The following is a 26,753-nucleotide window of genomic DNA, read 5'->3' as shown; positions in this document are numbered from 1 at the left end:
TTATTTTCTTTATTACTATGTTTTGACGACACGTTCTTGTCTTAATTCGGTTTCTTTCTTATAGTTAGAATAGAAACAAATAAGTAACTGTGACGATTTTACCACACGACCTAATTAACTAACCGGACCTCTAAAAAAACGTAAAAATAAAAGATGCCTTTTTAAAGATAAATAGCAATAACATTAATAGTATAACCACAAATAGCACAGTAATATGTAATCAATATTCATCACAGACATTAAATTAAGAGTCTTTCAACCAATTTAGGCATACCACACTACTTTATGCCATTTTGAGGAAATAATTAAGGTTAATAGACGATTTCAAGTCCAAAATGTCAATTGATTGACCGTAGAACAAATTAGGCAATCACTGATGTAACAATGAAGACAGTCTTAATAACCGAAACCGGTTAAGTGCGAGTCGGACTTAAGACTCTGAGGGTTCCGTACAAATAGGCTTAAATGAATTAGAAGGAAAACCAACTCAAATTAATTACCGTGCCAACGTTGCTTCACTTAGTTTTTTTTTCATTCGTTTTCAGAAGTAGCAATAGAAAAAAAAGCAAAATACAATCTGTTAATGTTTAAATTATCAAACTGAAACGCGTAATGAGATACAACATGGTAACAGACAAGCGATCAGACGGACAGTCTGACAGACAACGAAACCTTAATAATAGAGTTCTTTATTACCCTTTACGTTACGGTCCCAAAAAACTAAGTTCTTGAAGTAAGTAAAACAAGATTTATACTTACTTTTCGTCACAATTAAGGCAACAACACTGTAAAATGAATTGGCAAATAGAATTAGAAACGGTTAGCTCACAGAACTATCTAAACCTGAATTGTAAAACACCAAACTCGTCTTGATAGTAATAAAATGTACTTTTAAAACAAGTTAGGTACAATAAGAATTGCGATAAGGTGCCCCGGTGGGTGTAAGCAGACTAGTTTTTCTGTAATACGTTAGAGAAACGGCTTTTAACTTTTGATTGAAGGATTTTTTTATTAATAGTAACGGGCTATATATATACGTCTCACTGCCTCGCACGGGCCTTTTCAAGTATCGGAAAGGTTTTAATAAGCCTTGATCACAATGAAAAAATGTTACATTGATTGTAAGTGTAGGGATGACGACAATTTTTTTTGCAGTGTCCGTCTTGTAGTTTTTTGTATAATAATGGATACGTATTTTTTAATTTGTCCCGCAAACATAAATTCACCAAATTACAGTGAATGAACCTTACGCGTGACGTCACGATCGAGTATAAATTTTACTATAACGCTACGTCACAAGCCCCCTCTCCTAAACTATAAACAGTTAATCTTTGTCAATTCTAGTTTTTCTGAAAAAGGGAAAAAATACGTGTCTAATACTTTTCAATTATCTAACTGAGGGACTAATGAGATTTTTTCTTTTTATACCCAGTCGTCATCCCTATTACATATATATTTGTTTTTGTATTTCCTGAACAATTTTGCTAGACATTTTGAAGAGTATTTGTTACTTTATACCGTTTTGAATGCTTCCTTATACAACAGTAAATGTATCTACTTATACTTCATACATTGAGCTACTGCAAAGAAACGTTCACAATGTAATGAAGTGCAAGTGCGTCTCAAAATACTGAGGGAAAAGTACAAGTATTCTAAAATAAATAGAAAAGAAAATCATAATTACTTTTCATTGACTTATAGACGAAGGTCTTTTTTTTAAATCACCTAATAACTCCTCTATCTTAAAAGTTTTTGCTATTCAGCCGATTTAGCAGCTAATAAGACTCCAAGCACATTTAAAGCAACTCAAAACCTGAACTCCCGATACCATCACTTAAAAAGGCGGCATCTTTTTTCTACTTCTGTTTAAAGCCATATTATTATCGTAGAGACAAAGGCTTAAGCCAATTAGCATAGTGTTGCGATACAGCCCATCGATAATATCGGTCACAGCGCAACACGTGATCATTATAGCAATGTAACGGAGTTTCAATAATCCTGTTTTAAAAGCAGTCTTTTAATACTGAGAAACTTGAAAGAAAATAGTATTTAAAATGTACGTGGAATTGGGTTCGATGTACTCCTCGTGCTGCTTTTGAAATGCAGAAGAGAGATACGATTATGTAAAAATTACTACATGTAATATTTGAGTGATTAAAGCAAGGTTTTGTGTTTGAACGGTTTGGATATAACACTATCACTAATAAAAATGCGAAAGTATATGAGTATTTGTTTCCTCTTTACTCCCAAACAGCTGGACCGATTTGGATGAAATCGGTCATCGGTTGTTAAAGGAAAGATATTTAGAAAATAATTATTGGTTAAAGGAGATATTGTTTATGTAGCTACAACCGACAATTGGGCGGGCAATGCAACTAGTGCTGAGCTAGTACTCTATGTACAACAGATTAAAACTCTCTTAGTTAAAGAAATATGAAACAAAATAGTAACAGATGTTCAGACTGTAACTGTGAGCTACACGTCTTTGCTTTTACGGATAAGGACGTTTAGTGCCTAAGTGAAAATTTATAGTTGAAGGTAAATAGTAATTGCGATAAAAACAAGTCTTTATAGAAACCGGTGAGGGTCCGATGGTATATTACACTATTTACATATTTCAAGTAATGCTAAGGTTAGAAAGATTTTATTGAATAATTTCTTTTCTGGTTTCCCAACCCATACTGGCCACAGTATTTCATAATAAGAATTACTGCAAATCGGACTCATGCAGAAATTTATCTTTCCCAAAATCAGACAAACCGGTCTCCCAAATACTAAGGAACGTTTCGGACAGATAAAGTGAAATACTGCTATTTCTAAGTAAATACGTGACTAGCAAACTTATGGGGGAACAAAACCAACTTAGTTCACGTCCTTGTATCATCTTGCATCTGTTAGAAACTTGCATGGAACTTAGAGGAGGTGATGGCAGTCAGGCTAAACGCGTTAATATTAATGACAATACATCTTAGAATCTACTATATAACATATAAGTTTGACGGATAAAATAATTATTACTTGGCACTGAAGGGTGAACGGGACGTCAACGCTTTACTGTTTTCCAGGGGTCCTGGAGATGAATCCAGACACCCTTGCTTTGGAATTTTTCATCGGATTTTTCATGAAAATTGCGTTTTTTTCAAGTTTTTAATTTTATTTGTCATAGAAACATTTTTCCTACGTATTTTCCTTAAAATGTAAAGGGTAATAGTTTTGGATCACGTCGGGAACAGCAAAAACTGGAGAAAAAGAAAGTAACAAATTAAAAATTCAAGGTACACTAACTACGAATTTAATAGGCCTGGCAGTCAAAACGAGTACTTCCGGTTTAAAACTAGAATCATATTCAAGCAGAATTATCTGTACCAAAAATAAATAATTGAAAGTGTGTCAATATATTTCAAAATTGTCAAACGATGTAGTTGTTTATTGGTGTAATAAATTGTATTTCAACATGAAAGTGTCGAAAAATTTAATACTTTGACAGTGTACGGTAAAATGAACATGTTGGATGGAATTGCGTTGTTAATTGGATGAAGCTTGGTTACTTACGGTTTTCATATAAATGATTTTAATCATTTATTTTACGTCGATCAATCTGATGTATTTTTTTGTCACTTTCCTCCGTTGGTATCAAGGTTTTTATAAGGGTAAATAATAAGAGCCTATGTATCAGAAGATATAAGCATAAAGTCATGTAAATATTTTTACACGGATAAAGGATGCGATATAATGCGAATGATTTTGTCAGATCCAAAAAAATGTTAGCAATTAATTCAATATAATACTACTTTCACTTCCTGACTCAAAAACAATCTTAAACCTGCTGTTATTTGTAATAATGAATCTAGAACGAAACCCCAATATTATTATTTTTTTTTTAATTTTGGCACTTATGTTCTTCTACCTGTATAATTTTGCCAGAAAGTTGCTATTATTGCAATGTTTGTAACGTTCATGATATTTTTTATCGATAGTACAGTATGCTCATTCCCAATACTGACTGGATTCTGTTATTGATTTTAATGTGAGAATGAAATGAGTGAATTTTGAGTTGATTTGGAAATGACACGTAACATCGAGTAGCAATCGTGTGTTATCAGCGTCTTTAACTCTCGGTCGAGCGTAGTTCCAATTTGTGCCACGGCGCGAATTAGCACTAGTATCAGTTTCCAACGTGCAGAACCCAATTTGGTCGAACCCTGCCAAGGTGTAATTGGTTTGGAACACATCACAGTCAGTCTGTCATCGTACATCAAAACAGACCAGAATCATTCATGAAACTCTCACTTTTATAATGTTTAAATTATGTATGTAGGTACAATGTATGGTATTGCATGGGCTTTATATGGGTTTGGGCACCGCAGCGCTAAGAGCCCAGGATTAAAGGCTTTTTAGAGCTTTGATAAGGATTAAAACGATGACGACGTGAAGTGGATTCAGAGTTATAAAAAGATGTATTGCAGCTATAAATTAAATAAATAAAATTAGTAAATTGCTTTTATTTTTGTGTAATATTTAATAGAATAATGATTTTTTAAATTGCTTCTTTCGTTTTATATTGGAATAACTCCACGTTTTCATCTTTCGCTGATGAGTTTTCGAATTTCAGTTTAGGTTGATTATTTTCATGATGAAAATCGTACAAATAGGATAAAGAAAAACGAATAAAAGTGATCTTCACAATCATTGCTTAACCTTCATCTTTAATTTAGTAGCAGCAACAGAAATATATCATCTGTGAAAATTTAAATTGTACAGCCTGGTGACGGACGAGTAGACAGAGCCGACAGATGGAACTTAGTCATAGGGTTTCATTTTTAAATTGTAGATACGGAAACCTAGAAAATGAATTCGTTGAGCATTGACTGGCGATTGGTTGATCTGATATTACACGATGATGATATAAAAGTTCATAAAACATAATACTTCTTCAAGAACAGCATTTGGAAGTCGTTAAATAATCATTATATTGTTACGTCTGTAACATCCCGGAAAGTAAGGCTTATAGAAAGTCATTTTATATCCGTATGCACTACCTTGATGTCTGCCCACCCGCTGTTAGCAGTCGTCGTTATAGTTTATGTAACAACAGGAATATTAGATTACATTGCCTAGTCTGCACTTGAACGACTGAATGTTTAAAATGAACTTAACGTCCTTGTAATAAAGATGTTTTTAACTGTCTTAGTATCGTCAAAGTGGGACTGCGTGGTTTATTGTACTTTATTTTCTTTGTTGTTTTCTCTACTACGCAATTTATAAACGAAGCAATGTTAGGCCCCACTTTATGTCAAATTTTGTCAACCAGTATTTATATTTTACGGTAATTGCTTTGAGATCTAAACCATCATAAATAATTGCGTTAGAATTACTATTTCAATATTCCTTGCTTCTTTGATTCATATTTTTGTTATCATGCATTCATTTTTGTATTAGTAATAGAAATGCGTAATTATAATATTTTTGTATCATCAAACCAAAAACATTTTATAGGCACCTACCTACACTCATTCAAGCAAGAAAAGAGAAACAAAATACCAAAGAATCAAACTAAATCATTCTTTGGTTCCATAAATCCAATTACTAAAGACCTCCATGAATCCTATCTATTACTGAACATGTACCTGAATTATAAATAGCTTGGAACTATCGTATCAAGAAAGTGACATTATTTATTCACGAGGCTCGTAGCCAGCGACAGTTAATAGGTAAGAGAGAATGGTCTACCAGTGGTTAGGTTAGGTTAGGCCTTATTAAATATTACTAGGGTTTTAGACCAATGAGGGAATTGTGGAAATTGTGGCAATCGAAGAGTTGTGGTCGTTGCAGTGGTTTATGGTAATGTCATATGCAAGGAGTGCCGAAAGCTTGCCATTATACCTATAAGTAAGCTCTAGATCAACGGAGTATTAAGTAAGATATACTATTGCTTTCAGGATCCATTGCTTTCAGCATTGTATGAAGGATTGCAACGCATTGACATACACCGACACAAAAACGCGGATGACGTAGCACGGCGGTTCAGGTTTTGTCAGTCAGAGTCTGACACTACCCATTTTCTCCCCCGATGGAGTGGGTGTCCAACCGCCTTACCAAAAAAAAAGGATTCTTCATCATTCTCTATAAACGCGACTATAATATCGATAATGGCTCAGAATTTTGTTTCGAACGTGGCCCTTGTACCTATTTAGGTAGGTACTAGGGCTAGGTACTAGGGCTAGGGTACTAGGGTTTGATTCATTCACGTGCCTTCAAGTGCCTGAAACCTAAGCCTGAAACACAAGCCTCTTCTAAAATGTATCGTGCGCTGTCAACGCGTGACTTACATACAATGACAAACGTGATTGAAACCATATACAAAACAGAAACACTAACTAATCTCCTTTACTTAATAAAACTAGGCGTAAAATAAAGAAACGAAAATAAAATTGTTAACGATTGTTAACGAAAATAAAAATCTTTATATATATTTACTTGACCGCCATAATCCTAGCGATTATTTCTTGTAATATTCGCCTGAATACAAAGATTATTTTATTTCAGTATTCTGCAAATATACGGCTTTGTTTTTGTTAATAAATTGTAGCATTAACATTGTTAATTACAAACTATTACACGATCGTAATTGTTATCCTAATCCCCTGAAGCGATTAAGACTAGACCGTTCTTGTTATAACCAAACAATTAATTACTTGTTTTGTATTAATAAGTAAGAAATTGAAAGTAAATGTTAAAGACTAGAGTTGAGTACTTGTGGTTCAAATAATATCTTTATTATTATTTATTATTTTATTTATAAATATACTTACTAGCTGACCCAGCAAAGGTTGTTTGGCCTAATAAATTATTTCTAGTTGTATGTATTTTTTAATGCTATAAAAAAATTAAAACAAAAAATTTCGTCCAAAAAATAAAAAATAAAAATTTTAGCTTGAGCAACTCACTTAGGGGTATGAAAAATAGATTTTAGTCGATTCTCAGACCTACTGAATACGCATATAAAATTTGGTAAACATCGGTTAAGCCGTTTCGGAGGAGTAGGTACGGTAACTAACATCGTGACACGGTAATTTTATATATTAGATTTTCTCGGATATTTTTATAACGTCCCATATTTTATGTAGCAAACAGATTTCTATCATTAATGAAGTTGCTCATACATCTTAATTTGCTGCTAATAAAAGAAAAAACTATTCGATAAAATGGAGACTATGTTGACTGCTAATTGGCTGATGATACATGATTAAGATTGTTTAATAATTTAATTATAAAAATCATGTGAAGAAAAAGGAAACATGTTACACTCGACTGGACAAATGATTGAACGGTTTATAACATGCGTTCTTATCTGCATCACACATTTTCCAATTAGGGAAGTTAATTAAACACTAGTAATTAAATCCATAAATCATATACATATGTATATCCTTTATTATTATTATTTCCTTCGTATTTATTAAAAGTTGTAGTTGGCATGCAAAATTGTTGAAATGTGATCGTTATTTGATCATAATGCACATGTGTCATTATATTTGTAGAGGAATTCAATGGCGGAATTACAAAGGCATTGTATTGATCATTAGTTAAAATTTACCCGAATCTAAAACCTCAGAGTAGAGTTATTAACTGTTTTATTATCGTCACTAAGGCTAGACGATCCTGTGCCTCAGGCTCCGTCTATCTGTCCTACTGTCCGTCCGTCTTTCACCAGATTGTATCTCAAGAACGGAATATAGTAAAAATTTTCATAGACGCAGTACGAGTATTTGCTGCTGTTATAAGTTATACTATGATGATTATTTTAATTATATGTTGTTATAACAACATATAATGCAAATAATCATCGAGGTAAAAGCAATGACGGGTACGCCTGGTGACAAACGTACGAACAAACAGCCGAACGGCTTCTGTTTTACCTTCGAATACCTAATAGATACATACATTTCCTCTTTACAATTCCACATTTCCATCTCCATTGAAATTCCTTTAACCTTATTGTTGAGTTCTCTTAGTCAATGTGTCAGATTACCATTCTGAGTAACCTACAAACATTACAAACCCACTCAAAGGAATTGATTCGTATTGTTTTCTTCGGAGAAAACAGTTGCTTGTTAACTACAATACTTATAAACGATTGTAACGTTCGTGGATTATGGAAATGTTTACTGAAGTTTGCACTAGGTTTTGTTGGCGTCTTGTTAATCTGTTCACATGGGAAAGTGTAGAATGTTTTCTAAAGTCTAGAATTGGTTGATGATAGACTTGTAATGAGAGGGAGATAGAAATCTTAAATTATTGTCTTTTGTTTCTTTGTTTTGTTTTCTGCTACTGGTTAGTATATTGAAGTAAAATGGTATTAAAATATGTCTTAAAATAAAGGTAATCTGCTTGTTGAACTGTTTTCATATTTCGTTGATTTTGCATGCTGTGGTCCTCTCCTGCAGTTGAAGGAGTATACAGGACAAATGCTCTTTGTTCTTAATTTAAAGCCTTGCACGTGTACCTACCTCATAAATACAGAAAAAATGCTTTAATGATTTGATATTGTGATCAAATCATTTTAAGCCTATGCTAAGATGATTGTTTTCCGCAAAAGTTTCCATTCGAAACTCAGTTACACGGTTCCACAACTAACCGCGTTAATTTAACGGATAAAAGTCAAAGGCAACTCAGGTTAATTAGAGCCGCAAGTGCTAATTTCATGCAAATTGCTCTTCACTAAACGATCGAACATCGAATACCTATAAGTACAGTCGACCGCACATCAAGTACATTACTAAAATACACCTTACAGCTTTTGTAATAGGGTTGTCACTATTACAATATAACCGCTGATGTGCGGTGGACTGTATTTAAATTGGTTTGGTTTTGGCCTTTGACTGAAAAGGGATTAGTGGCTCTATGTGAAAGTCAAGAAAATGGTGTCATATTTCTAGGGTTCAATAGGTTTTACACGAACACTATATCGTAATTTATGTCAATAATTTATTCTACAGATACATCGAAACTGACATGTTGTAAATTAATTATGAAAATAATTATATTCGTTACTTCTTCTTCTTCAAAAGAGACAATGATCCCTGAGCTTGTTTCGACAAATCTTCTCAGGGTTGTCAGATAGGAAAAGCCGACACCAGTGAACTAGAATAAATTATACATTAAAGTAATGATATAATATATAATGGTAAGTATGGTCTTTAGAGTGTAAAATATTCAGTAGGAGGTGTAAAAAAAAGTTCATTAGGTAATTATTTTACTTTCATACGTGTCTTTCAAAATCATGTTTCTTTGTATAGTTTATGTGGCTTGAATATGATAGACCAACAGAAGATATTTGTGGGTATTCTTTGGGCATGTGTTTTATGTTTGTGTGAATGTTCTTACCCTTACGAGGCGTCACAATGAATACATTTCCTTCTACATGAGTCGTAAGTATACGCGGTTGTAATAGTACAAAAACTAAATATAAACAATGATTTATGAATACCTACCGTAAGAAATTATATAAAACTTCAATATTATACAAGTTGTATGTTATCGATTAACTTTAACGGACCTGTAGCCATTAAACACGGTTGGAAGTGATGTCAAGCGAAACGAAAAGTTAAATTGATCCCAGTAAACCGTTTTATAAAACAGCGAGTTACCTTCATGGTGGCTTTAGTTCTGCGGAATTTATCGAGACATATTAGAAATGTTTTATTTTAATACTCTTTTTTATTAGCATCGAGTGTTTGATGTGGTTTTGAATTATGAAATTTTATCGCTTTAAGTAACGCTTTCTTTTAACTATTATTATTGTAAAATTTTACTTTTAAATATGTTGAAATATACCAAAAATATATCCGCAAAACTTCGTGGTTTAGGTTTCTTTCTTCCTATAATTCTTAAATACATACTATTTAGTCACATTTCAGTATCGCGGTTTTGTCCAATGAGAGTAAATACACACGTCTTTATAGTCGTATAGAATATTACACGACATACACAAATTAATTTATAAAGTCAGGTCTATTATTAGTATGTATATCTTACCCAATAGGTTGCCAGTAACAAAATAAAGATACAAGTATAAAAAATAGCAAACAGAATCCCAGTAATATACACAGCAGTTTGGTAATCCAATGACGTAAACAACACATCGACGTACAAATTGTAGTGTATGGCGAGAGGTGGGCTTAAAGTGTCCAGTGTCCACTAGTCGTACGTTATCGTGCACCGGCAATAAATGTCGCCGAGGAATGGTTTCATACGGCGCCCGCGTCAACTAACGATACCTCAATGGAAATTGTACAATTATTATAATCTGTAGGCTTTATATTTATTGTAACGTAGGCTAGAGTTTTGCTTGTAAGACGGCTGAGATGTGAAAATATATGGAGGTAGTAAGTTGAGTAGTATAGACAGATTTGCAATACACCAAGTTGTATTTAAATGCTAGAATTGGTACTTGCCAGTATTGTAGACCTAATTAGTCATTAGCATATTGGATAACTTTGTGGATATCAATTGAATAAGAAGTAATAAGGTTGCACGCAATTTTATATTGAAAGAACACGTCTCTAGAAACTAACAATAGCTCTGTATCTTTTAATGCAACTGATTTATATATACCTGTACATAAAATAACTTTATCATCTATGTATTGTGTTAATATTCATACATCCAAAGGCGGTTGTCATCGTCATAGCGCTACAGTCCACTATCCAATGGGCTTATTGAAAACACGCAATTGCATATCGCATTGAAGTTATACAGAGCCAAATGAAAAGCATTCTGCCATGAATGGAGTGCAGAACAAAGATGGCTCTGCATGGCAGGGAAATGGAATCCCATTGTAAGGACAGCATCGATGGAAACCTGTGCGGATGTAGGTACTTTCGTTTCGGTTTTAACATTGACAGCTGTTTTTCAATTGACTTCAAATAGGAAGAGGTTAGCAATTTTGTGTTTTGTCTTTTTTATGTTTGTTAGCACAGAACTCGCCACTTATCGTATGTATGAAATCCATAGATACAAAATCGAAAAGATCAGAAGCTTTTATTTCAATTATTCAGGCGCTTTTGAAACGTTAGTGTTTTTTTTTAATTATTTATTCATATATAACTTTACATTGCATTTACAAGTTTACTCGCCAAGCTATGTCGCTTGTTGGCGAGAGGTACACGATACTAAAATATCATTCTTAGGAGAAATAATAAATTCGCTTATCTTTTGTGAAAATTTTATACAGATGATCAATCAATTATCAGTTTTATCTCATACTAGCTGTTGCCCGCGACTTCGTCCCCGTGGGTAGAAGTTATAAGTTATGATTTATACCTGCCCTTGTTTTTTCACATTTTCCATTAGATTAGCGCGTTCAAACAAACAAACTCTTCAGCTTTATATATTAGTATATATACATTTTAGTAAATCTTTAGAAGCAAGTCTTGCTAACTTTAAAACGCCTAGCCCCTGTGTTCCAAAATACACGAGAAGTAAATTGGCAGCTCATATTTTATAAGTATTACATAAGATATTAAAGGGCTATTCATCAGCAATTTATTTCAAACTACACCACGATTCGCTGCTCCTGACAGCTTCGTTTCCAACTTGGGAGATATGTTGTGCTCTTGAGATCTATCCGAACTTCCAGCTGCAAAGTTTTAATGCAATGTTCCACGAAACGGTCAAGGTTTACTTCATGCGTTTCGGATTGATTTTGAGAGAACACTAAAACCCTTACCAAGAGGCTGTTTTCGAACAAATAGGCTGTAGAAAAACAAATCGATTGGGTAACTTTTTGTTGACTGTGAATTTTGGCATGACATAGCTTCCTTTAAAATGCAATAAAGCTTAAGCTATAGGAACTCTATATTAAAACGACATCATCAAAAAAAATATTTGTATGATGCTGGCTGGTCACTTGGAGTTACAAAACTAGCCATGGGAACTCTAGCGAAATCCAAAAATCTCATCTATTTTTTTTGATTGATTGTGTATGCCTGCATGACATTGTAAGGCTTGACCGATAAAAAAACATCTCAATAAAATACACCTCTAAACCATTTATTTCAATCCATTTATTTATTTATATTCAACATGTTTCACTCCAAAAAGCTTGTAATCTGCGAAAAACACAGATCCATTTAAAATTACTATTGTTATTGGCTGAATAGCTTTTATACAAATTGTTAACAGCGTAAAAGCCTGTTACGTAATATTGTTGCCATTAAAACACTTTTCATTTAAACAAGGCTAATGAAGAGCTTAAAATTATGGTTAACGTTTTATGTAGCTTAAAATTATAGTTTATTAGTAACCTTGTATTATCATAAACTATAAGTGTCTCAGTACAGGGCATAGGCTTTCCTCTCCTCCCTTCAGCACTAAGGAATTTAATCCTTGTGTTTCGGGGGGTTTCATGTCAAGTCACATACAAAAGCACCCAGTCTCAGAACCAACATTCGTGGAATTCACTAACGCTTGTCACATGTTTCGGACCGAATCGGAGTCTTTGATGAGCTGACGCAGCGAGAATCCGACTCGAAGCTCGTCGGGTTATCCCGATAACTAAAACTGTTAAAAACCTTTTTGAGTCAACTTTAAAAGAAGTTTGTATGATACCTTTCTAGTGCCTGTGCTGTATGCTTACTAAGGCATACTAATCTTCCAAGTTATCTTCGTAGATACTAAGATTAACAATGTTTTACGTAAAGTTATACATGGATTCCGCATCCACTTTGTTTCCTTTTTTGTAATGCATAAATATTTATGATAGCAGCGGAATTCGAACCTGCACCGTTATGTCACAAATCGTGCATGTCGATGATCTAATCGTCTCGCAAACAGAGTTGCTGTTGTAAAGACATTGACCTATTAAACAAGTTATTACCAAAATCATGATACTATTTAAAATCCTATCTTTCATATAGGAATAATTTATTTCTTACTAGCTGTTGCCCGCGACTTCGTCCGCGTGGTTAGAAGGTATGGATATGTAGGGTTAGGATTTTTTGAATGGAATCCCTCGAAGATGACAAATTTTCCCTGTTTTTGAAACATTTTCCATTGTATCTTCGCTCCTATTAGTTTCAGCGTGATGGTTTATAGTTTTCCTAAAACCTTCCTCGATTAATGGTCTATTCAACACAAAAAGAATTTTTCAATTTGAGCCAGTAGTTCCTGAGATTAGCGCGTTCAAACAAACAAACAAACAAACAATCAAACAAACTCTACAGCTTTATATATTAGTAAAGAGTAAAGATAAAGATAAAGATTAGTATAGAAGTATAGATTAAGTCATAAATCAAAATAACTTCTATTATCCTTAAATTACCTTGTAGTATCGTTTCATCTCGGACTCCCACTCCCACAGTTGGGATTAAAACCAGTCGAAACTGGATTGTCTCGCTCAGATTCCGGTGTTTAATATATTCACGGCCATCAACCTGCTTATGCAAACTACTATAATAAGCGAAATCGATACAAGTTACGTCTTTATAATGCCGGCTTTGGTACCGTGCGTTGGGGCCACGTTGGTAAATAATGTGGTAAAATGATCTTTAGTGTTTAGAAAATAGAGTGCTGTTTTCGGAGATAGTTAATGTTAAGTTTTGTTGTTTTATAGGAGACTAAAAACATTTAGTTGTTCGGTAAATTGCCTACCGATGTCGAATAATACTATTACGTGTTTTTTATTCATTGTAAACTAGCGTATTACCCGCGACTTCGTCCACGTGGTTAGAAGATCTTGAAACGTTTTCGCAGCGCTCGCAACGGAAGCCCTCGAAGATGAATAATTTTCTCTGTTTTTTTTTCCACATTTTCCATTGTATCTTCGCTCCTATTAGTCACAGCGTTATAGTATATAGTCTAAAACCTTCCTAGATGAAACGTCTATTCAATACAAACGCGTTGAAACAAACAAGCTCTTCAGCTTTATATATTAGTATAGATTTCAAAACATAATTTATACCCCAATGGAGCCAACCCCTGTGATTGTAATTTATCAATAATTACATTGAACATATTTCTTTGATACATTTTGTCGCTTTGTAATTTTTGTCTTGTAATTTTATTTTACCAAATGCTTGTTCATACTGAAACGTCCGTTTTCAGTTCATCTCATTCGTAATTCTGTTTGAATTTCAACTGAACTTTGTTCATATAGAATTGCGGATCTATTGTGGACTTAGCATATTGCCCAGGTTCCAATAGTTTTGTAACTATTTGTCAAAGGGACGACTCATTCAGTACTCCCACTATCTACCGACTCCATCAGTAGGTACCTATTAAGGTATATCAAGATACAACTATTATGAAGGAAGGGAGACGAATTCGGGGAAAAAGGGGTGAACGGAAAACCTCGGATAGGTTAGCATGCATTGTGATTTTTTCTTAACTAAGAATTAGTCTATGTAACAATGAAATTAATCGTGTATGTAAAGAAGGCTATAATGCGGGTTTTTTCTTCTTCATATTATAGGTGTCTTTCTAGGTGTGTTTGTACCAATGCATATTTCCCACGCATATTTCCTTAAAACATTCATTTTCGTGGCTGGCAACAAAAGAGCGTTTCCAAACACGATGTCAGCGATGTGAATTAAAAAATATAAATGAATGAGACAACAAAAAAAGCTAAATTACACTCGAGAAATTTTTAATTTATCATGAGAACAAAGTTGTAGAGGTGTTTTTTATGACGATTGTTTGTCCCAAGTTGGTGTAGGACGGCATTCTTTCCAATTAAGTCTATAATTGCGTGCCGCATCGATTCGTATTTGTTTACAACAAAAACGTATCAGAAAATCCACGTATTGCAGGCACGCACTCGAATCATAGTGACATTATGCACTGCCAAGGTATCTTCCATGTTTTCTATTTGAAGTAAGTTTAATATATCCTGGGACAGGATATACTTATTTCGCGCTAACGTTTTGTCATCATTAAGTCTTAATATTCTAAAGTTTTTTTAGTATTTTTTTAGTGTTTTTAGTATTCATTCAAACGTGGATTTAGCTGCTACTTTAAAATTATGTCATAATATCCATACAAAAATATGTATTATTCTCTCTCTCTAATAACCAAATTTCACCCAAATCAATCGACAGATAGAAATATAAAAAGGCCGTAATATTTTCAACAAATCGAATACATCGTTTTTAACCTTCTGTATAACCTATTATGTGTCCACCGAGGAACTTGATTGTTCACCACGCGACTTTTTTGTCGCTATTACGCCTCGCAATTGATTTTGCATGCGCTACACCTGCTGGGTTGACAAACGGTCGGTGTATTGTTTTCGCCTCATTAATGTAACTACATATGTATGTTCCGTCGCGATTTCACTTGCGGGGTAAGCAGAGGTCCAATCGAAAGTGCTTTTTGATGCTTAAGGATAATGCCGTGATGATATTTAATATGTATGAAAGTATTTGGCGTGGTGTTAGGAATTCTTGGTTGGTAAGACGGATAAAAAATGACTACATAGGTATTTGATTTGCTTTAGTATTATAGACATTAGGCGTAGTATGATAATACACTGTGGATTCGAAAACAGATGTTCTGGTGTGTATTAAAAGAAAAGGTTGCAACCCCAATGACAAGTATACACTTCACTATTTTGTAAATTAGAATGTTTGGTAGATATAGAAATGTTACTCCATGTGAAAACTGGTCTCGTACTGTTGTGGTTTCAGTTTTAAATAATAAGAAATTTGAACCTTGTGTCGCGGGGGTCTTCACTCAGATCAAGCATTCGTGGATTACACAAATGCTTGTCCTACGCGATAATCGAACTCACGACGTTTGACGTTGTGATCGCAACTACTCGGTTATCCGTGCAGTCTCGATTGAAAAATAACTCAATTATTTCACTCTTACTTACTCGATAGCTATTGTGAGCTATTTGTGTTTCAGTTGTCACCGTATCACGCAAACCGGTCCTACCATATTTGACATCCCGCCATAGCTTATTTTTAACCTTTATGTACCGATGTATCTGACTCTATTACGTTTGTAGTACAAATAAAACTTTATAATTATTAATTATAATGTACTGCTTAGCAATCAGTTTCTAGTACCATGTTTAGGTGAAGAAATAAATATGAACGTTAAGGTTTAAGCAATTACTAATTGTAATTCAAATTAAATTGATTTTTAATAAATAAACTGTGATGTAATTTCAGATGGATTTCTGAAGGTGAGCAAATCTATGACATTACTAAAAAAACGTGGATGAAAAATATGGTGAGGAAGCTGGATTCCAAATATTATAGCTAGCGTGGTGATGAGTGCCTTTCCTATGATCCGAGGAGGCCATTTTTAATAACTTCTAAAATGTGATGGGACAGATCATCACATTTAATACTATTAAAGATTATAAGACTATGGCACCTGCCCTTCCACACATGTTCATGTAAATAAAAGCATTTGTTAGAAGTTACTATTGTTATCAATTTTATTCTATTACAGCGTTTACCTAACTTACACATAACATGATGTACAAATAAACCTGAACTTTAAAAAAAAACTCAAGTTATTTACCAACTGATACATATGCAAGTAAAATTGATTTTACATTAACACACTTCATTATACAGTTACAAAGCCGTCCTTGAATTTTGTCGAGATATTTAAACAAATGAAAGTGTGTGTCAATTTCTTGTATAACAACATTAATTGGCGATACGTGTTTCATTAGTAAAGTTTTAACAAGGCCATCGCTTTCAATCCCTTCACAAGTTGTTTGTTGCTATGTATTATATACTTGTGTATTTATATTGGTAGGTTTGTTATATTATTCGCTCTTATGAAGTGTTGTTTCATGTAGCTGCTAGCTGTTGCAATTTTTTTTAAAACCATCGCAGGCTTAACGCGCAATCGATTCGCTGCTTCTAACCCTAGGTTATTCAAGATCATTATTTCATCTAGATTAGAAACAGCAACGGATTGTATATTAGTAAGGGGAAAAGTAAGTTAAGTATACTCAAAGGCCTAAACGGATTAGGCAATTATATCACCAATAAAGACACGTTTTTTTTTATCCAGCATCACAAAAATACAGTCCAACGAACATAGAGTTACTAGCATGTTACTAGTTATCCATAAAACAAACACAGTTTTGAACATAACACAGAATGTATCTAACTTTTGCCTACTATTTCGGAGTATAATTTAATATTCTCGTTTCTCTCGGTAATGACGTGGGTACAGGTCAATTCCGACTGTTTTGCTTTTGTCAGGACCCGGTTTCCCCCACATTGTTCCTCGCATCATTAATTTAAACCATTAGAGTTTGACCCTCAGGTTTCTGTGCTACCCACATTACAGGGGTCATTTCAAAACCACCGAGAATGGTCTCACTTACACTAAAATAATTGGTGTTTTTCGTGTTATTGTGTAACACATTTTACAAAATAAAAGAGAAAAAAAACTAACAATGTTTACGCATTTATTTTATCCAATTAGTGTTTTACATCTGCAGATAATGTACTGCAAATTAAATTTATGTAGTGAAAGAAAAATACAGGCAACCAAATATTCATTATAAATGCAAGATCGCATTACCTGCAACGTCTAATCAAGTTTTAAAACCAGACCAGGCTAAGCTAAGCTTGCTAATTAGGGCAAATTCTATCAACGAACCAGTATCAGAGATAATTAGTTATTTTATTGATGTTCTTTAACTCGCGTGCAAGTCTAGATCTCCATATAAGAGGATCGACATACCGATAATCTATTAGTGTCAGTTTTTAGTATTATAGTTTTATAGTATGCGAATGTTAATGGCGTGCTGTTCTCACGATGCGACGAACTATGGTGAGGTGTCACGACACTTGATGCCGAAGATAAACGCTTATGTTGAGTCTGTGATGTATGTGACCTGATTAATTGTGAAAATGTAATGAGGTTTTAATTGGTATTCACATAATTCGATATTCTATGGGTATAAAGGTGAATAGGGTTGATTGAATGTTAATAATATAAATCTGTTAAGACCGTCACACAGATTTCCAAAAAAAAATAATTAGCAAATACAATTTTTTTTTTGGAAATCTGACAGATTAAACACGTTTCTTTTTGTCAAATATTGCTTGAAGTTTTGAGCTTTTGTAGTTGTGTTCGATTTTTGCTGCACAAATGATAAGTTCACACATATACGCAAATTAATGAAGAAATAAAGTAATGAAGGTAGGAAGGCACTAAGCAAACAATGCAATCTTAGTAACATTACAATAAGAAATGAAAGCATTGCTAAGGATTTTTGGGGTAATCCGACTTATAATCTTGTTGCACAGATTAATGCGTGAAATATGCTTGCACCCAAAAGAGGCGGGTAACGAATCTAAAGGGTGGTCGAATACTCGTTTTAAGCTCATCGATACCCAAAATTGCATGCAATACTTTGAAGGAATCAAGTTTGTGGTTATTTATTAACACATGGTGTTATTCTTACTATAATATGCAATAGTACCTATGCGACCGCATCGATAGATTAGTGGTATAGGTCAGCACGCCAAACCCACGATAGGCGGCGTATCGCGTCGGTTGATCCCTGCGTAGTGCAAGCATTTTTGAGGACCACTAACATTTGTTCTGAATCTGAGTGGGTTTATTTGTTCATGTTACAGTAATGTTTACATACCCTTCACAATACTAGGATTTAATTACGTATGAAATCTTCTACGTTTTTTTAAAGTGACCATCACAGTGCAATCTATGACGTCACGCTGTGAGTTGCCTATATCCTATATAAGAGCCCACAACCTTATTAATAAAAAAACAACATAAAACACCCATCCAAGTACACCAAGCTTCCTTATGCCGCGTATCTATTAATAATATAACTATCTCCAAGCCTCAAACCTGTTCCATACTGTCATGTATGGGAAATTCTAGTAATTACCTATGGGGTGACAGGAAAACGTTTTATATTAAATCTAGTCATACTCATATGTCGTGTAGGCTGATAGGATATTTATAGATACACAGTCTATTTATAAAATGGACGGTCATAAAGTCATGTGCGTTTTAAATGTGAAGGATGATAATTATCTGAGTTGATAGACCTTTTGTAGATGAGTTGTTGTGTATGCTGTTATATTTGGTGTTTTGGTGTCATGCTAAACCTTAATACTTCATTAAGGTGTCGTATTAAGGACATATGGTCTTTATTGAAATAAGGAAATAGGCTAAAAAAGAAAAAAAAGCACCGAGGCTCCACTGTTTGTTCGTCTATATGTTACCAGGCTTTTCGTATCTCATGAACAGCGATAGCCGGATCGTTGAAATTTTCACAGATACATTTATGTTGCCGTATGTAAATAAGCATTGCGAGAATGGCTTCCGATTCAGAAATTAGTTTTCCTCTTGCCCTTTAGTGCGAATCTCTCAGTGTAGCAAATCCGAATCGTAGGTACCTACTTGACCAGTTTTTGAGATATCGTTTGGGAGTGCACCGACAAAGGATGAAAATATTTGCAAATGAAATGTTTGATCAAAAATGTAAAGCTAAAAGGGTGAGTCATTCATTGGGTAGGAATGTTACTGCATAAATAGTTCCAAGGAAAGTTTTGAATATAATAAAAACAATAGAATTAACCAAATAACGTAATAATAATTACCATACATAATTTCTCGTACAAGTTGACTTTGACAGCAACTGGCTCGTTTCCAGATATTTTCTCCCGGTTAAGTGTTAACCAGTTGTGTTCTTGTAATTCTAATCAACGTTGGTGGCTAGTTGGCTGTGTTCCCTACAAATGTTATGCACTGTCTCCTCGCTAATTGAGTAAGGCGTAGGTGGAGTTGCTCCCGTTCGTATCAAGTGTTTAGGAAAGCCATTGTTAATACTTTAAGACGGGTGATGTCTGCCGGTATATTAGTCGACATAACTCCAGAATAGACCGGTCGTTTAATGAAGATGTCGAATGTTTAAATAGGTCGAGAGGTTAAATGTTATCCTGTACTAGATGTTACCATGGTTTCGCTACATGGATATTGGTTACGGCAAAAACATTACATTTTGACGCAGTTGAATAAAAAGTCTATATTTTTATTGGACCTGGCTCGTTACTATGGACTTGAGACTGTTTTGCATATCAGATAAATATTTTATTCGTCACTTACTCTTTCAACGACTCATGTATCTATATCTTACCGTCTCAAACGACCTTGCATAACTTAGCAATATCACAAGAATTTCCCAAAAACCTAAATTGTTAACGTGATCCAAAAATTCTGGGACGATGACCCAATTGAACGAAAACCCTTTTAAAGAATAACATTGCCGGCAAATACTTGCTGAAATTGTTAAAACCTTCAAGTACTTTGTCCTAATTTAATAATTTCAACCCTTTTGTATTTTAAGTGTATCTTTCGGGCGAATGAAACGAAAATAAATAATATTCTAAGTCTGTTCCAATGTTAGTTCTGTTTAAATTATTTGGTACACAAAATGCTTCTTATAAGAATAGTCTTCAAATTCGTTCTTAGTAAATTTTAAATTTAGGTGAGGTTAGATTTGTCAAAACAATTAAATAAGAAATTGAACAATAAGTCTAGTTGTAAGAATTTAAACAATCCTACGTGGTAGTTTTTCTCGTGTTGGGAAGGTCTTAGGACCGTGGCCATGACTGTGGTCAGTTAGTTAAAAATAATAGCAGAAGAAACTCAAATAAAAATAAAGTAGCATATTTCATTCAATCCCTTCAACTATCACCAAAAAAAAACGTGTCTATTCGTAACTCCATATTGCTGCGAACGGACAAACAGACACACATACACTTTCCCATTTATAATATAAGTATGGCTACTCATTTGTGTTACACGAAACCGTCTCAGTAAATGTAAATATTTGAGAAACGTCTAAGTTACTTAATCCTAATTGGATACAACTTCAAACTGTGCAAACATCACTTAATTTGTTTAAAGTAAACATGCTTAACGTATTTAGGATACTAAGCTTAATTTTAACGAACTTGGACAGTATTTAATCTATACTCTATATACAAATATATAAAGCTGAAGAGTTTGTTTGTTTGTTTAAACGCGCTAATCTCGTTAACTACTGGTTCAAATTGAAAAAATCTGTGTTCAATAGACCATTCATCGAGGAAGGTTTTAGGCTATATTTTAACATCATACTGCAACTAATAGCTGCGAAGATACAATGCAAAATGTTGCAAAAACGGGGAAATTTATTCAAAAATTCCTCACTTATATCTTCTAACCACGCGGACGAAGTCGGGGGCAACAGCTAGTTTACCATATAATAGAAGAAGGAAAAGCTGTTTTTTCCACATATAAAACATAAAATATTCTACGGCTTGGCAGATCCATTTTACCAAAGTGTGTACAAGCTGGTATGAATAAACTCACCGCCCGCGTCAGCTCACGATTAAGGACTTAGTTGGGTCCGAAACTGGTCAGACAATTCCGATAAATACGCGTGAGTAAATAGTAATATAATAAAAAAATGTATTATAATAATAAATGCGGACAACATCACATACATTGTTCTGAACCCAAAGTAAGTTGCTGAAGCACTTGTGTTATGGAATTCAGATACAACGAAGGTACCACAAACACCCAGACCCGAGACAATTTAGAAATATGAATTTTTACATTGACCCGACCGGGGATCGAACCCGGGACCTCAGAGCTAGTGACACCTTGAAACCGGTGCGTACGCCACTCGACCACGGAGGTCGTCAAATAGTATATGTCGTATGTTTGATTAGACTATTCTGTGCGTTGATAGTACGTGACTCATTAAGTTAATTCAAGTAAAAAATTCATGACATACTATATGAAGTAATTAAGTGATCTGTATAAAGATTATACAAGTATAATAATAGCTTAAGATGTGAGAAAATGCTTGATTAGTATATTGTTGAAAAGTTGACTGCAAATAACCTTAGATTATATAAATAAGAACGCAGTTCAAGGTCCTATTTTAAACCATTTTAGAGGCAAATACTGTTAACTTTAATTAGTAGCGAGGGTGGTTGAACCATAAACTATCCATTTTTAAACGCAAATCAACACCTTACCAAGATGTTAAGATTATCGGGAAAATCGCACATAACAAGATTTTAATAGCACAATAAATCTGCGATCCTCGTTATGGATCGAAACGATTAACGAGATTGCATCGGGAATCGAACCCGCGACCCACGCTTCACGCAACCGGTTGGTGTTGGAACGCACCGTGGGAATTGTGTTAAGAACATTTAGTTTTTTTGCGTTTTTTGGCAATTTAAGGTCAATGGAAGTACAGTAACTAATTGTTGATGATAAGGTTTTTAGTATTCATTTATACTAATGACAGTAAGTAAGTAGGTAGTAAATTAAAAACTCTTTCTTACTGATTAAAACTAAGTAATTCAAAAGGTATTCAAAAACAATTAATAGTACGAAAGCTCAAGTCTCTATTACAGAAAGATTCCATAATTCATACGAAATATATCAGTGTGTTTGTATGTAACCTCTTTACACCCAAACGGCTGGACCATTTTCGATGAAATCGAAAGTTGACGCCTATGCTTGGATATACACGTATGCTAGTTTCATTAGACACCGTTATAGGTAGGTTAAGCTTTTGCAACTATAATCGACAAAAAACAACAGTATCTAAGTTTGACTAGTATCTAAAATACTACGCTCTGTAACCAATTCTTGAAGGAAAACAAATATGATTGTTTTTACTTAAATAAGGCGATCTCCTCTAAACCCAGGTATAGGTACCTCACCTCACTGAAAGACTAACCATTACTGTATTTCTCCAGGGAATGAAGCATGAGAAGTCTTTTAGCTATAAATAAAAAACGTATTCTTAGTGCGTAAAATTTATTTATTTCTGATTAGGTATAAATATGTAGGTGACAGAAACATTGACATTGAATTTGATTAGCCGGGTTTAGTGGTTCTTAGCCCTGACTGCTGTACCGGATCACTTAGGTTCAATTTCCACCTAAGACACATGTTTGTGCGATGAGCACGATTATTTCTTTTCTTTTGTTTCTGTGTGTTTAGATACATTAATTTTGTTTATCAGTCGTCTAGAACTCATAATACAAGCTTTGCTTAGTTAAAAACTAGATGGCGTTGTGTGAAAATTGTATTCGGTATATCATTGCTTTGCAATCTACTTCAGGGATTAAAACACTATTTCAAATGTTTTGCTGACTACAGCACTAGAGGCTTAGAAACAGCTTAGTATATACATTCCAGTTACTCAAATACAACTACTATAAGGCCTATTAAGCGAAAACTAACACCTTCAGGTGAGCAAATACTTTATCCACGCGAACAATTTCACGTCTTTCAACATAGTTTCACACGGGAACTTAAAAACAGTACATTGTCAAACAGCTGATTTATAACTGACTAGAAACGAAATAAGTAGTACAGACAGCAACAAAAGTCGGTTGAGGAAATCAGACGAAGAAATTGTGTACACGTATTCAGAAGCAAACGAATAACTTGCTGTTTTAAATGATAAATTGGGTTTGACACCTAGTATAGAAGTGGGTGTCTTTGTGCATGTGGCTTGAATACTTGTGAAATCCCACGCAACAGATGGATTAAATTACTTCATGCGGGAAAAAATTTCTACACAGTACAGTTAAACCCGTGTCTGATAACTTAGCCAAACTCAGTTGTCGATCTTTTTTCCTTGCTATTTCCATTTTTCTCCCGCTTTCTATGGAGGGAAATAGATTTCTTACTCCTCCTTTTTTCTATTTCTGATTTAGTTCCAAGACAGTTAATTGATGCCCCTGGGACATACCGAACTTAGGTATTTCGGTGGTTTTCGTTGGTTTCATTGTAGATCTTGGCTTACAGGAGTTGTGTGAGGTGAGCTAGTCCCAAAAAAAGACAGTTAAAACAGCAAACACAACCTCCTACAAGTCACCGAAAAATACTGTTCCGTTGTGAACTAGATTCTGTGATTCGACTTCTGTTGCTGTCCGTATTCATTCTGCTTTTGTACTAAACACTATTGTTACTCGCATGTTCTCAATTACAAAAGTTTTCCTTTGGTTAAAAACTGTGAAAATGCCACAATCATGACAAAGTGGTCGCAGCCACGCATGTTGCGCTCTTATCGAAATTTTCACACCGATCGGAAGTAAAATAGAAATCTCGACGTGACAATAGAAAATATGATTGGACAAATTTATTTGGACTAGCAGTTATTTAGTGGCAGTTTTAAATGGCAATGAACATTGCTTACAAATAAAATCCCCACCCCCCTTTTTACTTCACACGAATTCACAATTATTTGTGTAATTTAAAAGACAACAGAAGAATGAAAAACAGACTTCCCGACACTGTAAATTATTTTAATTAAACATTGAATTATCGTCACTCGCTTGAATAACGTTTTCTATGAATAATGTGATTCATGTACCGCGTACAGAAGACCTTACTTACAAAGATATGCGAAAATAAATCTTGCCCTATTGTAATAAAGATGCGAATGTTGAACGGTTTTAACGCTGTGTGGTCGACTGCACGTTCAGGGGTTGGTAAACCGATTTCAACAACTATATACGAAAGTGGACTTTATTGCTCTGAAATAAAGAGTGAATGTAATGTAAGATTCAGCGCCGTGTGGTCGACAGTATATCAAAAGGTTGGGTAAATTGTGTTCAAGAAGAATGTACGAAAGTAAACTTTACTGCTTCGTAATAAAGATAAAAATGTCGAAGTGTTTACGTTGAATGGATGTCTGTACAAGGGGTTGGTAAACTGTGTTTCCAGTTAAATTTGCCAGATTAGTGTTGTTAAACGGGTGCGAGTTTATTCTGCCCCTTTTACCGCATTTGTGCGTACTTGTGCCACGATTAACTGTAGCAGGTCTATTCCTACGTGATTTTGAGGAATTTAAGTAATAAATAAGTAACTAATAAGTAATGTTTTAGATTACGAATGTACTTTGCTTGATTTTTTGGCTAAAACTTCACTTGCGAGTATCAGATAAGAATTTGATAAAATGATTCGGTATAATCGTTTTGGCAATAAATACAGCAGATAAATTATTCATTGCAATATTAAGTCTCGCGTATCAGAGGCCAAGACACAATTTGGGTCGCTGAGCCAACGAAGTAAGTAAGTAATTATTAATGAATTAAACTCATATCTAATCTATAACTGTGGAGTTTTTTTTCTTAAACTTTATCCTAAAATTTCAAGTCTGAACCTATTTAAAGGTAGGGTAAAGTATAAAGAGACCTTACGTGCGAGATCACACAAATGTAGGCCATCTTGGCTCAGTCTTACGGAGAAGTATGAGACACACCGTGTAACTGCGGCTTTGTTTCAGAAGTGTGTGTTCATTTATGAATGGACAACTTTAGCTCTTTAGTAAAGCGTCTTGGAGAGCTTTAAGTGTTGAAATTCATAGTAAATACTAAATGCGCAATTTAATTATTTTTAAATATGAATAAACCTGTCGAGTGCGTATCTGAATCGCAAATTCGCAAAATCGGAAACAAATTTTCGAATAAGAATTGATCACTCATTAAATTTATGACCATAACAATCGTTGCTTCATCTCAATTTTCTTTTTTAATACTTGTTGTGACAGCAGCTGTCTAGCTATCATAGCGATACGCTAATGCGATATGTTTGTGAGAATAGTCTGGTGATATACGGACAGCCACGCAGGAGTGCCTCAGTAATATGGTGACGTTTTCCGCTGTTATTACAGAACCCTAAAAACAATATCTGTTGTTGTTGGAAGGTCCCACTGCTTAGAAAGCTAACTGTTTTGACTGAAACAAAAGAGCATTTATAACGCAGTATATACATATTCAGTATCACTTACATACGTATATAATTCGATTCCGTATCACGGAATACGGTAGCCAAGCGGTACAGACGACGCCGAAGCCGCTTTAATTGAATTAATATAAAATTTTAAACACTTCCGTTGTTAAAAGTTAATGAAAGCCCGCACGTTGTTAACGGCGGAACTAAAATACAGAAATTTTGTTCAAGCGAAGTTTGATATTTTCCGAAATACGTTGTTGAAATGTTAATTTTTATCGGTACTAACAGATTGTTCCTTTTATGAGCTTAAAACTCTACGAAATAAGTACAAAGGAATTAATTTCGTTTCCTTCGTATTTGTTCTCGTTAAGCCCCTAAAAAAGTTTGGTTCAATGAACCAAAAATACAAAGAGACAGATTTGATTTTATTGGATTCGTTGTTTACATTCATTAGAATGTAGATCGTCAAACGCACATAATTTAATTCCTTTGCCTATAGGGCTGTAGATAAATATTCTACATAGATTAAATATTACAGCTTTATAAAATTGCTAGCTGTCGTTAGCGACTACGTCTGCGTTGACTTTACTTCACGCGGTATAAAAAATGTGCGGAAACGCGGGATAAATGTACCCTTGTCTCACCCTCATTATCCCCCCTTAAATCATAGTACTCAGGAACCATATTTCATTCTTTTAAATAAACAACATTTTAGCCAAGTTTCAAAGCTGTAGACCATTCCAAAAAAAAACCCTTTTAATAACTTTTTTCTAGTTAAAAAGTAGCTTATTTGCAGGAGACGATGCAATACAGTTCAGGTTTAGTCAGAAAGAGTCTAACCCTAACCGCTTCTTCCTCGAGGAAATGAGTGTCCAAGAGGGAATCCTTTCAACAGGAAAACGTCAGTGAACTCAAAACTTAACTTAACATCATACTCAACTCGGCGAGTCAATAACAATAGGTAATCTCATTTCAATCACCTT

The 26,753-nt window shown here is 34.2% G+C and overlaps 1 protein-coding gene across 1 annotated transcript in view; it reads left to right on the top strand.

The window, feature by feature from the left end:
- The window catches only part of LOC113494565, a 153,885-nt gene that overhangs the window by 5,608 nt on the left and 121,524 nt on the right, over nucleotides 1–26,753 (top strand). The window lies entirely within an intron of this gene.

Source organism: Trichoplusia ni, chromosome 5, assembly GCF_003590095.1.
Source record: "Trichoplusia ni isolate ovarian cell line Hi5 chromosome 5, tn1, whole genome shotgun sequence".
Lineage (NCBI taxonomy): Eukaryota > Metazoa > Arthropoda > Insecta > Lepidoptera > Noctuidae > Trichoplusia > Trichoplusia ni.
Note: the sequence above shows the minus strand (reverse complement) of the source record. Positions and strands in the feature narration are given on the sequence as shown.